Consider the following 13853-nt stretch of genomic DNA (forward strand, 5'->3'; position numbering starts at 1 on the left):
CCATATAAAAAACACATAAAGTTTAGTGCAGAATCAATATTATATTATAAACTAACACCTGGATATACATTCCTTCAAAGGCATGATGGGTATGAGAAAGTTTGCAAACTAGAATTATAGATCAGTCTAAAATGAGAATATCATATTAGAATTCTAATACCATTTTTTTCTATCAAAAAAGTATTTATAGAACACCTGTTATGTGGCATGGTCTCTATACAGTTCAATCTTGGGCCAAGTACAATGTGTGTTTTTCCTTTCCACCAGTATCGGTGTCTAATGGGTTTCAGCCAGAATGCCTGGAAAATAAATCCTTGTCAAGATTAAAGAAATGAGAATGCTTTTAAAGCCAAATTTTTGCTTGCTGCAACAGAAAATGGTTTCCAAATAGTGTGCCTTTCAGGTCCTTTTTGACCTCTTCTAGGCAGTTGCTTCAAATTGTGGATCAACTTTAACATATACACTTGCACATCCATCCTTTTCTAGGAGAAAATATTAAGACATCAGCCTAGTCTTCCTCTGACTCTGTATTGTCCTGACCAGTTATGTGACTTTGGGAAATTATCTATCCTCCCATTTCCTCATTTGTACAACAAAGATAACAATAATACTTTTATTAGCTTTCTGATGGCTAAATGTGTAATATGGGGAGAGCTGAGAACAATACCTGACACTTGATAAGCTCTTGGTAAGTGTTTGCTATAATTATTCATTTGAGCAATTATAATAAAGAATAAAAAGTTTACAAAAGAGCAGAAGAAAATTGCTAAAGCCTATTTTTAAAATACAACTAGACATTTGAAATGAGAAGCATTATTGTGCCTGAAGTAAACCATTCTCTTAATTCCTTCTAGACAATAGTTTCACTGAAAATGTGCCCATTTACTATTTTTGAGTCCAATTTTTTCACTAATTCAAATAACTAAACATTTACTGAGCCCCTCCTATGTTTCAGAGCAGATGGGGCCTAGTGTGGAGTTTCAAAGATGAATAAGGCAAAGGTTCTTCACTCCAGAAATTAATGATCTAAAAGAAAACTGATATTGGCATAGAACCAAAAAACACACACACACACAAAAAAAAAAAAAAAAAAAAAAAAAAGCTTTAGCCCACTACCTGATTCACAGGCTTACTTAAATATGTGTTTGTGAACAGCCCACAGTCAGTGATAATACAAAGAAAACAAAAAGAAAAAGAATTGTATTTTTCATGCTTCTGTCAAGAACTCTCTTTATGAAAACAGATGTTGATTACAGATTTGAAGAATTCATTCCAAGCTTCTTATGTGCATTTATAACTCAAACACACACACACACACACACACACACACCAAATAAAGCACACAGTTTTTCTTTTAATTCCAAACAATGTTCAATAAAATTCTATGCAGGGCAGTCCCAGTGGCCCAGCGGTTTAGCGCTGCCTTCGGCCTGGGGTGTGATCCTGGGGACCCAGGATCAGGTCCCACATCGGGTTTCCTGCGCGGAGCCTGCTTCTCCCTCTGCCTGTGTCTCTGCCTCTCTCTTTCTCTGTGTCTGTCATGAATAAATAAATAAAATCTTTAAAAATAAATAAATAAATAAACAAATAAATAAATAATAAAATACTACGTAAAGTTTCACTTCAGTATGGACTCCACTGAAATAGGTGATGGATATTAGCCCCAACAGAGAAAAGACAGAACAAAGAAGTGAAATTATAAGCACTGCATTTAGAACACTCTTGCCATTTGCGTGATTCCCCACAGGGTTGTGAATGAGACTTGGCCTGCAAACACTGTATATTTATAATCTTACCTAGCGTCTACAATGCTCCTAGGCTTCTGCTAAAAGTCTCAAAGGGATGAAAATGATAAAGTAAGCTCTGTGTGGAAGATGAGGAGCTTAAAACTTAACTCAAAGAATAACAACAACAAAACCAACATGTAATTATCCTATCATAATATTCCCAGAGGGAGTATTTCTACCCACAGCATTCAAATCATTGTCCTTGTGCCTGTCACATTTATAACAATAATGGTAAAAATGCTGCATGATTTTGGGGAAAAAAGAAACAATTTTGTATCATGTTACTGATTAATAATTACAGAGAATTCACAATTCAATGTCATTTGGTTCTATAATAGGAAATAAATTCTAATATCTTGTATCTGTCAAGGCTGAAAGATCCAATTTTTACCTATTTGCAAGCTTACAAGTTAGTGTGCCACAACTTCATGGGCACAGTTTTAAGACACTACTCTTAACTCAGAAAGAAAGCATACTTTGTTACTCCAGGACTTAATTTTCTACTTGCGACTTTTTTTCCCTTTTTAAAAATTGTAATTCAATTAGCCAACATAAAATACGTACTTAGTTTCAAATGTAATGTGCAATGACTTATCAGTTGCATATGACACCCAGTGCTCATCACAGCATATGTCCTCCTTAATGTCCATCACCCTGTTACCCCATCCCCAGGCCCTTCTCCTCTCCAGCAACCCTCAATTTGCTTCCTATAATTAAGAGTCTTTCATGGTTTTTCTACCTCTCTGATGACTTTCCATTCACTTTTCCTCTGTTCCCCTATGATCTTCTGCACTGTTTCTTATATTCCATATATGAGTAAAACCATATGACAATTGTCTTTCTCTGACTGACTGATTTCATTCAGCATAATACCCTCCAGTTCTATTCACATTGATGTAAATGTTAAGTATTCATCCTGATGGCTGAGTAATATTCTATTTTTTATATATACTACATCTTCTTTATCCATTTATGTTACAAAGCTGTAATCATCAAGACAGTATGGGAGGACTTCATTTTATTTCTCTTTGTGTTTCAAGTCCCTGACAAAAATGTTGAAAACATAAGTATTCCACGCAGGGCAAGCGAATAAAACAAAATTTAAAAGATGCCCTGTCAGTATTTACATGACTATGATGATATAAGCACAAATGACTTAATATATTAATAAAAATGTTTTTTTCACCTGGATGAACAGTTGCACCACTGAGACACATTTCACACAAATCTATTTTCATCCTATCAAATGAAGCAAAGGAGGTAATACTATGTAGAAAGTATAGAAAGTAGGGCAGCTCATATGGCTCAGCAGTTTAGTGCCACCTTCCACCCAGGGTGCGATCCTGGAGACCCGGGATCGAGACCCATGTCGGGCTCCCAGCATGGAGCCCGCTTCTCCTTCTGCCTGTGTCTCTAACTCACTCTCTCTCTCTCTCAAGAATGAATAAATAAAATCGTTTTTAAAAAAAAGTATAGAAAGTATCATGATCCAAAAATGGGAAACTCATTTCCAGATATCCAAAAGCTAACATAGCAGGAGGCTTGGAAGAATATAGCAAGTATTCACAAATCTTAACAGAAAGCAGAAAAAGAGAACTACAAGAAGGAATAAATCTGTATGTAAAATATCAAATATCATTCTAATTAGATCAGGCTAAATTAGCAAATATTTACTTCATAGACTTTGTTAAAGATAAATGATTGAATTTCTGTTCCATGATGGCTAACTGAACACAAAAACTTACTTATGCCCCCTCCAAAGATTTTCAATGTGACAGAAAAATATAAAAGTAAGGTCATGTGGCAAAGAATCTGAGACAGAGTAGTCAGTATATAATTTCAATTTATTGTTATTCTTTTTCAAGGATGCCATTTGAAAGTTCTAGCTACTTCTATGCTACGGTGCAGACAACAAATAATCTTAAGTTAGGGAAAAGCACTTGATTAAATATCACAGTATCTGACAAAATTAAAAGTTTCTCTTTTCTTCAGTCCAGATCTTTGAACATTTTTTCATAGTAAGTTGGAAATTTCAGGATACCAAAAGATAGAAAGGAGACAAGCCAAAAGAATTTATACCATACCTTTATTTCTTACTGTAGGCAATGCCAAGGGATATTCCAATTCTATTCCTGCTGCTTCCATTCTCCTTCAAAGTTGGGAGTTCTCAGTCAGTATTTTTTAGGACTATCAACTTACCTACCTCACTGGGGTCATAAGGACAACAGAGAGGTTACAAACTACCTCTAGCCAGGCTCTGTGGTCAAGTTTGGTGCCTACCTTAAAAATAGCAAATATTTCCAAATGTTTTTGTTATTTTCCTGGCAAAGATTATATGATCTTGCTGACAATCCAATTATAACTCTCTTAATTTCAGGTAGGCTCAAAGGTCTTACCTTATTTAGAGCACTGAGGAGAAATACCATTTCTGTTCTCTGATTTAAATTAAATAGCAAGCAACCATCATTTCTACACAAAGAAATACTTCTCAAAGAAACTTTACAAGTATTACATATTACACCCTCTTGTTACAGTATGTGGAATAATTCCATCCATGGAAAGATACACACCAGGCTTTAACTAGGAAAACTAGTTTGGCAAACTCCTTTATCTCCCATAAGAAAGATAAATTGATGTGTCATCATACTAAAAAGCCCAGAGATTTTTCTGAAGCTCTCCCATAGAGCTGCAGATCATTATAAACACCATGCAGGATACTAGCTCACTCAAGAGCACAGTAAAGGAGAAGGAATTCTTCATCTCTATTCTAGCTGACCAGTCCAGGCCACAATGCTTCATGACTGCACAATCTCAACAGCCTCCAACTATTCTGATATCCTTCAATTGTTCACATGCCAATGATCTCCCAGCTGTTGGCAACATTTTATTTCTAAAGGTGTAGTTCTAATAATATTATACAACTTAGAATTTTTCCAACCACTTATTACCTACAGGAGGAGTGTAAGTTCCCAAGCCCATCAAGCTGAACCACTCCCCCTTCTCCATTCCTTCAATATTCCTCTTTATTTGAAAATCATGGGCTGCAGATAATTTATGAAGATATGTGACTCTTGGAGTTCCTGGGTGGCTCAGTTGGTTAGGAGTCTGCCTTTGGCTCAGGTCATGATCCTAGGGTCCTGGGATCGAACCCCACATCAGGCTCCCTGTTTCAGTGGGGAATCTACTTCTCCCTCTCCCTCTGCCTCTCCTCTGGCTTGTGTTCTTTCTCTCTCTCTCAAATAAAACACTGAAAAAGAAGATATGTGACTCTGTCCCACAAAATAAAACTAGGATGCAAGTATAAGTAAATCAGACATTTGTATGTCTCCAGGGCTGGGTATTGACTTCTCCTGAAGTTCCTAAGAGTCAGAGCACATGATATGGTCACTAGAAGGGATTAGGTTGAACAGAAACAGGTGAAATATAAAAATGGCTGGAAGACTGGGAGAGCCAGTAAGGCAGTGAAGCAACTGATGGTCAAGGGAAGAAAAGTAACAAGTGTTGTTGCAGAAATAAAGGTCAAAGACATGAAATCTCTGAGGCTCAGCAGATCTGTAATCCACAGTAAGATGACAAATTTTAATTGTTGAGTGGTAACTGCTGAAAATAACCAGATTTCTAAGATTTTTTTAATTGGAGAAGGTTAAAGGACAATGAGGCTAGGGTTCTGAAAAGCTCATACAGATCAAATCAGCCAAATGAAGACAGAGGATGGAGTGAAAAGGGAAACCTTGCCCTCATTGCCCAAATGTTTCCTGGAGATGGAAGAGTCTCCTGAAAGGGGAAGAAGATGTCACTAAGAAGGCATAGAAACCGGCATATAACTCAATGACATGAGCCCCAGCTCATTGAACAACCTAAAATCAAAGTAAAATATATCCGATTTAATTCTTGAAATAAAACATAGCTTAAGATAATTAACATTAAAAAAATTCCTCAAAAAAGTACTCAGAGTTTATCTGTATTTTTATATTTGGTTAAAAAATGAAAGATACATTGTTCTAAGCAAACAAACACTCAAAACACTCCTGGGCCAAACACACAAAGTTGAGAGACTTTAATTAAACCGTGTAAAACTTTCCAGAGTGAAAGATTGCTTGTAATCCACATTAAGATAACTAAACATTTAACTTTTTTTTTAAAGATTTATTTATTTATTTATTCATGACAGACAGAGAGAGAGAGAGAGGCAGAGACACAGGCAGAGGGAGAAGCAGGCTCCATGCAGGGAGCCCGACGTGGGACTCAATCCCGGGACTCTGGAATCACGCCCTGGCCCAAAGGCAGGTGCTAAACCACTGAGCCACCCAGGGATCCCCAACATTTAACTTTTTGACAAGATTTAAAGTGTAGCCGTAAAAATGGGGTGGCAGATTTCAAGAGAGAAGAACCCCAGCCCCTGCTGTTCAGAGTCAAGTTTTTCCTCAGGAACTTTATTACCAGAAGAGGCACTGCTGACACTGAGCACCGTTTCCTGCTTTGGCTGTGCCTACCCACAGAGACATGAATAGATTTTTATTAGACGTCTGTTAGGTACATTGAAAATAATCTAGGTTGTCGGTCAAAGAAAAGTGTTATAATCCATTATGTTACAAAAGAGAAAAATGTTATTTCAGTAGACACCTTAAAAGTGGCTGTACCTTTAAAATGCAGCATTGCAGCATATAGTAACCAGATTTTACCCCTACAGTTGTGGGTCTCCACCTTAAAATGTGAATAATATCAACTGAAAAATCAGAAAGCATAACAATTCTATTTTAAAAATATAGATTTAACGATGTATATTCAAATTGAGAGTTCTTAAATAACCAATGTTTTACAAGTTACTCCCCATTAACTGAATTATTATAAAATGCTACAGATATTAATGAAAACTGAAAATAACATAGCTTTCAAGTTGAACATTCTCAAAATCTGAAAGGCAAGGGGAAAAAGGCATTACATAATGGTTCACTAAGGATGTAAGAAAATGGTAAATAAAACAGCAAAATAAATTTGATGGCTTAAAATTTCCTTTTTTTTAAACACTTTATTTATTCATGAGGGACACAGAGAGAGAGAGGCAGAGACTGAAGCAGAAGGAGATGCAGGCTCCCTGCGAAGAGCCCGATGTGGGACTCAATCCCAGGACTCAGGGATCATGCCCCTGAGCTGAAGGCAGATGCTCAAACACTAAGCCATCCAGGTATCCTGATGGCTTAAAATTTTCAAAACTAATTTTTCTGTAATACGGTAATGCTCTAGGTGGCCACCTCACATTAGAAAATGTGCTGTCCCTGTTTACCATCATACAGTTAGCAATAAGTTAAAAAATTATGGAATTCTCTTAACATTTCTCCATCAGTAAATTGCTATTTAGGGATTATAATATAATATATAATCCTATATATTTATAAGGATTTTTTATTTTACTGTGTTTTTTTTTAAAAGATTTTATTTATTTATTTGAAAGAGTGATAAAATGAGCAGGAGGAGGGGCAGAGGGAGAAGCAGACTCCCCGCTGAGCAGGAAGCTCCATTCAGGGCTCAAACCCCAGGCCTCGAGGATCATGACTTGCTATGAAGGCAGATACTTAATCAACTAAGCCACCCTGGTGCCCCATAAGAATTTTTAAGTGATGCAAATGAAGAAGTATCAACTTGGTATTTTTATTCCTCTTCACTCATGCACTTTTTATCTGGACCTTAAGAATAATATGGTTACCCACAGATTACCAACGTCCCCTTTGTGCATTCTGGTGCACAAGACAGATCTTGCTAACACTTCACAATAACCCTCAAAGAAAGACATGGGACATGATCTCAAAAGAAATAATTATAAAAAGCAATGCCTCTATCATAAGCAGTGAAATTGAGGGCAAGTGTCTTAATCACCTGAGCTGCTATTAATTCCTTCCTAATGCCTACCTCCTAAAGCTGTAAGCAATCAGTGAGATAAAGTATGTCAAAACTTCAGTGCAGTGTCTGACTCTGAGAAAGTACTTAATAAGTCACAGTTTATATGACCACTATAATATAAAACCAGTAAGTGAGACAGGACAGGCAGAAAACAAGATAAAATATAATGGATCAAAACTAAGTGTTAGCAATAGAGGTGAGAAGCATCGGAAGAGCTCATAGTAGGGAGACAAGCCAGGAACAAGGCAGTTTCCCAGAGATGCTTTTCTTGAGAACTTACTACTTGGTTTGGCTTCAAAGGCAGAAACTCACAAGAGAGACAAGGGACAGAGAGTCCACCAGGCCTGATGAAGGTCCTGAGGCACATGCATGTATTAGGAACCACCACAGTATAACCAGAAGGATGCTCTTGGGGAAGATTTTGGGACCTGCAATGGAAGCATAGTACAGAAATAAGACTGGAGAAGATATAAATACCAAAGCAAGGAGTTTAGATATATTCAGCAAATGACAAGTGAACAAATTTTCCTAAAGCCTTACGTCTTATAGGGAGCATTTATGTAAACTGCTAAGTTGATTAAAGTACATTGTCAAAAATTACCTCCTAAGATTTCTAAGATCGGGTCTATATTTAAAAAGTCAAAAGCATAAGATTAAACTTAATTTTTCAGGCTCCTAAAACAGCAATTGATGCAGTCCACAAAATCTAGCACATAATAAGTATTCAACACACGGTTTTAAAATTTTAAATGAATACTGTTATTGATGATAATGGAAAAATAAGGATATGTGCATGAAATTCCACATTATAACCCTAAGCATTACATTATCCAATAGTTTAACCTTTCCCTACACTAGCAGCTGACAAGGAGAAAAAAATGAATGATTAGAATTTATCTCCTCTCTTCTGCTATTGGACATGCTAATTAGCAAAGAAATAGCAAAAAGCAGGAATGATGGGCCAGAGGTGAAGTCAGTAAATGACAAAAAAGCAAGTCACAAAAATGAATAATCACTCCCTAAGTAATATAAAGTTGATTATGCAGTATTATGGATAATTACCCTTTCAAAAGCACTTTAACAATGAAAATCATTTATAAACAGCTATCACTTGCATAGTCCTAAAGGGCTCACATCATAAGTGTCCTTTACTGCCCTTGTTACTGCTGAACTAATGTATGTACAATACAGGGCGGGGTCTTAGTGTAATGTCAAGGATATGACTGGACCAAATGTTAGCCCATCCAGTGTTAAATACCACTGAAAGGCAATAAATGGATAATCATATAGGCACAGGAACCAGACTGCCCGGGTCAAAGCCTGACTCCACCACCAACTAGCTATCTGATCTCAGGCAAATTTCCTTAATCATTCTATGTCTGAGTTTCTCATCTTTAAAATATGGACAATAACAGTGCTATCCCATAAGGCATACATAAGTCCATTCATATAAAATACTTTTAAAAGTATCAAGAACATGATGAAAGTCAGCAAAGTTAACTAATAATTAGCTGTGTAAACAAATTATAAAGAATTTCTGAAGCAGGAGGCAACTGCTTCTATGTATGACAAGTGGTGGGAATCAAGGAAGTCTTCAAAGGAAAGATACTAGTTAGGCCTAAAGTTTTGTTACAAAGGAACATAGAGAAAAGACAACTAAGAAAAAGAACAAGATTGAGAAACATGGAGGTACCTAGTAGACTCCAATGGTAGATAGCAAACCTATCTTCTGGAAGTGGTGGTAAATGAAGCCAAAATCTTGGAGCTTGGGATAACCTCCAACTAAGGGGGTTCAAAAGCTTTTTAAGCTTAGTAAAGACTTGGCTAGACCCAAGATTTAGAAAGAGCTTGGGTAGCAATATTAAAGGCTACTTGAACAAAAAGTGAGATAACTTTAGCAGCCAGATTCATTAAAAGATAGTGAGTATACTACTGTAAGGCTATCACTGTTGTGTATTTAAATCCTATGATGTATCAGCATTGTACTAGGAATTAATATATGTTATATATATAATATGTATATATAAAATTTCAACTCTTTAAGAAACTGTAAAATAACTACTTGCCATCATACATTGAATAAACTACAGATCAACAAGTTTAAATAATTAATCTAAGCAAACAAACACAGCTTATAAGAGACAGAGCTGATTTTTCAAACATTCAGATCTACTGGATGCCAAAGCCTCCTTTCTTCCCACAACACCTAGTTCCATTCCCAAACTGTTCAATGGCATTAATCTAACACATTCAAGAAAAAGGACCTATACAAAGGCATCAGCAATGTAGATGAATATGGGATAGTCGCTTGCAAACGTCTTGACCATGAGCTATGAAAAAGGAGGATGGTAAAAATAATTCTAAATTTCCTAGCAGGAACAATCAGCCTCTGAGTGAAGGAAGGATATTTGATGAGAAAAGTGACAGTTAAAGATCTGGTGGGTTTGAAGTGCCTGGAAGACATCCACCTGGAAAGATCCAGGGAAGCAGTTAAAAACAGAGCTTGAATCTTCTTATAGAGGTTAGGCTGCAGAGAGATTTATGAGATATTAAACACTAAGTGATAGTTGATAATAAGTACAAGAGAGGTTTGTACAGTGGAAACATAAGGAAAAGGAAAGGAAAAAGAAGATCTTTTATTTAAAATACTAGATTAAATCTTTAGTCCTGGAAAAACCAGTAATTTTAATCCATGTAATAATAGTTACTCCAGTTTGCCAAACTACTAAAGTATTATAACAAGTATTAATGACATACATTTTTCAATTCTTGTCAAATGTGTTAAAATGCATTCAAATGCATTAAAAGCATGCAAAGCATTGTCTAAATTTACCAAGAACCCTCTTACAGAACTCATTAACCATCAAAATCTCTCTACAAGTAAAAGGTAAGAATTGCAATAATAGCTATAGATTAAAATTTGTGATTCAAAATAGGAGCTCCACAAAATTATTGATAAAGCTAAACAGACTCAGCTCTTCCGATTTACACTCCAGAGCATTATTCAGTGGAATGACTGCATCTGTTGATACAACGTGCATCTGTCCCTTCTTGGGACTGAATTGAAACTAAATCAGTTCACACTGTTGTCTTAATAGCTTTAAAATTATAATTGCTATTTAATCACTACTAAATTGGGGTTGGCTTTGATTTCTTGGCAAGTTTTATTTCATTAGTAATATATTGAGTTTCTTTCTCTACTTTTTACTATCTTCTTGCCAAATATCTCTCTAAAATGATAATATGCAAAGTACCATTTTTAAAATAAAACTATAACTATGGTGTAAGGGAAATAAGATTATAGTTAAGTATCCTTTTCCATTCAAAAAAGAATGCTATCATTAAGCATCATAAAAATATGACAAGTCCAGAAAATCTCTTCCCCATGCACAAATTCCCTTTGCACAGCATATTCAACTTCACTAATATACAATATGTAAATGTTGCATCTCATCTCTTGTTTAAATTATAACAAATTTCTGCCCTAAAAACACATTATGCTGCTACCAGCCTCCTTGGCAATCATGTTCTTAAATCCAGTTCAGAGAAGGCCTTTCCAATAGTCTAACAAAGAAAAATTAAACATTATGGTTTGATTCTGCTTTTTTGATACCTAGCTACGGACAGTGAATGATGCATGCATGACAACAATTTATTTTATTTATATAAGTTTTATTTATTTATTTATTTATTTATTTATTTATTTATTTATTTATTTATTTATTTTAAATGTATTTATAAGAAAGAGTGAGAGAGAACAAGCAGGCCGGGACAGGAGTGGCGGTGGGAAAAGCGAGGGAGAGGGATAAACAGACTCTGTGCTGAGTGGGGAACCCTACATGAGGCTCAATCCTACAACTCTGAGATCATGACCAGAGCCACAACCAAGAGTTAGAAGCCTTAACTGACTAAGCCACCCAGGTGCCCTGACAACAGTGGTTTTTTTTTTAATTAATAGATATTTTAATAGCATTAAAGCATTAAGAATTAAACTGGGTGCTTGACTAAATCACTCTAACTTCTAGCCTTCAGTTTTCTCAACTATGAAATGAACAGTTAATCTTAAATTATTTTGAAGTCCTTTCTAGTTCTCTTATTTTAATATGAAGTGGCAGTTCCAAGGCTTTGGTACAGAAGGACTTTTACACCAAATTTCCAATAGAACTCAAGGCCATTCCCAAATAAGCAGAGCAATGGAGAAATAACAGTGGGCTACTCTAAAAGTGCAGCCTGCGGGGCGGGAGCGCGAATCCACCAGCGCAGGCTCCGGAGCACAGGGCGCCGGGACACAGCCCAGGATCCCGCCCCCCCCGGGACAGGCAGAGGCCGGGAGGGCCCAGGACAGCGAGGACGCTCCTGCCCCAGCTGAGCAGATCAGCGGCCCCGCCCGGAGCCTCCAGGCCCTGCAGACGGAGTTCCTGCCGGAGCTGAATCCAGGTTTCCAGAGCTGCCCCGCCACTGGGGCTGTTCCTCCTGCGGCCTCACGGGGTAAACAACCCCCACTGAGCCCTGCACCAGGCAGGGGCACAGCGGCTCCCCCAACTGCTAACACCTGAAAATCAGCACAACAGGCCCCTCCCCCAGAACACCAGCTACGCGGACAACTTCCAGGAGAAGCCAAGGGACTTAAAGTACACAGAATCAGAAGATACTCCCCGGTGGTTCTTTTTTGGTTTGTTTGTTTTTGTTTTTGTTTTTGTTTTGTTTTGCTTTTTGATTTGTTTCCTTCCCCCACCCCCCTTTTTTTTTCTCCTTTCTTTTTCTTTCTCTTTTTCTTCTTTTTTTTTTTTTTTTTTGTTTTTTCTTTTTTCGTTTTTTTTTTTTTTCTTTTTTTTTCTTTTTCTTCCCTTTTTTTTTTCTCTTTCTCTTTTCTTTCCTTCTTTCTCTCCTCTCTTTTTCTCTTTTTCCCAATACAACTTGCTTTTGGCCACTCTGCACTGAGCAAAATGACTAGAAGGAAAACCTCACCTCAAAAGAAAGAATCAGAAACAGTCCTCTCTCCCACAGAGTTACAAAATCTGGATTACAATTCAATGTCAGAAAGCCAATTCAGAAGCACTATTATACAGCTACTGGTGGCTCTAGAAAAAAAGTATAAAGGACTCAAGAGACTTCATGACTGCAGAATTTAGAGCTAATCAGGCCGAAATTAAAAATCAATTGAATGAGATGCAATCCAAACTAGAAGTCCTAACGACGAGGGTTAACGAGGTGGAAGAACGAGTGAGTGACCTAGAAGACAAGTTGATAGCAAAGAGGGAAACTGAGGAAAAAAGAGACAAACAATTAAAAGACCATGAAGATAGATTAAGGGAAATAAACGACAGCCTGAGGAAGAAAAACCTACGTTTAATTGGGGTTCCCGAGGGCGCCGAAAGGGACAGAGGGCCAGAATATGTATTTGAACAAATTCTAGCTGAAAACTTTCCTAATCTGGGAAGGGAAACAGGCATTCAGATCCAGGAAATAGAGAGATCCCCCCCTAAAATCAATAAAAACCGTTCAACACCTCGACATTTAATTGTGAAGCTTGCAAATTCCAAAGATAAGGAGAAGATCCTTAAAGCAGCAAGAGACAAGAAATCCCTGACTTTTATGGGGAGGAGTATTAGGGTAACAGCAGACCTCTCCACAGAGACCTGGCAGGCCAGAAAGGGCTGGCAGGATATATTCAGGGTCCTAAAGGAGAAGAACATGCAACCAAGAATACTTTATCCAGCAAGGCTCTCATTCAAAATGGAAGGAGAGATAAAGAGCTTCCAAGACAGGCAGCAACTAAAAGAATATGTGACCTCCAAACCAGCTCTGCAAGAAATTTTAAGGGGGCCTCTTAAAATTCCCCTTTAAGAAGAAGTTCAGTGGAACAGTCCACAAAAACAAAGACTGAATAGATATCATGATGACACTAAACTCATATCTCTCAATAGTAACTCTGAATGTGAACGGGCTTAATGACCCCATCAAAAGGCGCAGGGTTTCAGACTGGATAAAAAAGCAGGACCCATCTATTTGCTGTCTACAAGAGACTCATTTTAGACAGAAGGACACCTACAGCCTGAAAATAAAAGGTTGGAGAACCATTTACCATTCGAATGGTCCTCAAAAGAAAGCAGGGGTAGCCATCCTTATATCAGATAAACTAAAATTTACCCCAAAGACTGTAGTGAG

General features: G+C 37.1%; 1 long non-coding RNA gene across 2 annotated transcripts in view; it reads right to left on the reverse strand.

Moving 5' to 3' along the window:
• Positions 1-1118: 1118 nt before the first annotated feature.
• The window catches only part of LOC125756035 (uncharacterized), a 71942-nt gene continuing 59207 nt past the window's right edge, over positions 1119-13853 (reverse strand). The window contains exon 4 of one of the 2 annotated variants that reach the window (XR_007413916.1): positions 1119-1535. This is a non-coding gene — a long non-coding RNA (uncharacterized LOC125756035). Of the gene's footprint in view, positions 1536-6815; positions 8114-13853 lie in introns of those variants that run through there. The other variant, XR_007413915.1, reaches the window with a different exon arrangement.

Source organism: Canis lupus, chromosome 11 (genome assembly GCF_003254725.2).
Source record: "Canis lupus dingo isolate Sandy chromosome 11, ASM325472v2, whole genome shotgun sequence".
NCBI lineage: Eukaryota > Metazoa > Chordata > Mammalia > Carnivora > Canidae > Canis > Canis lupus.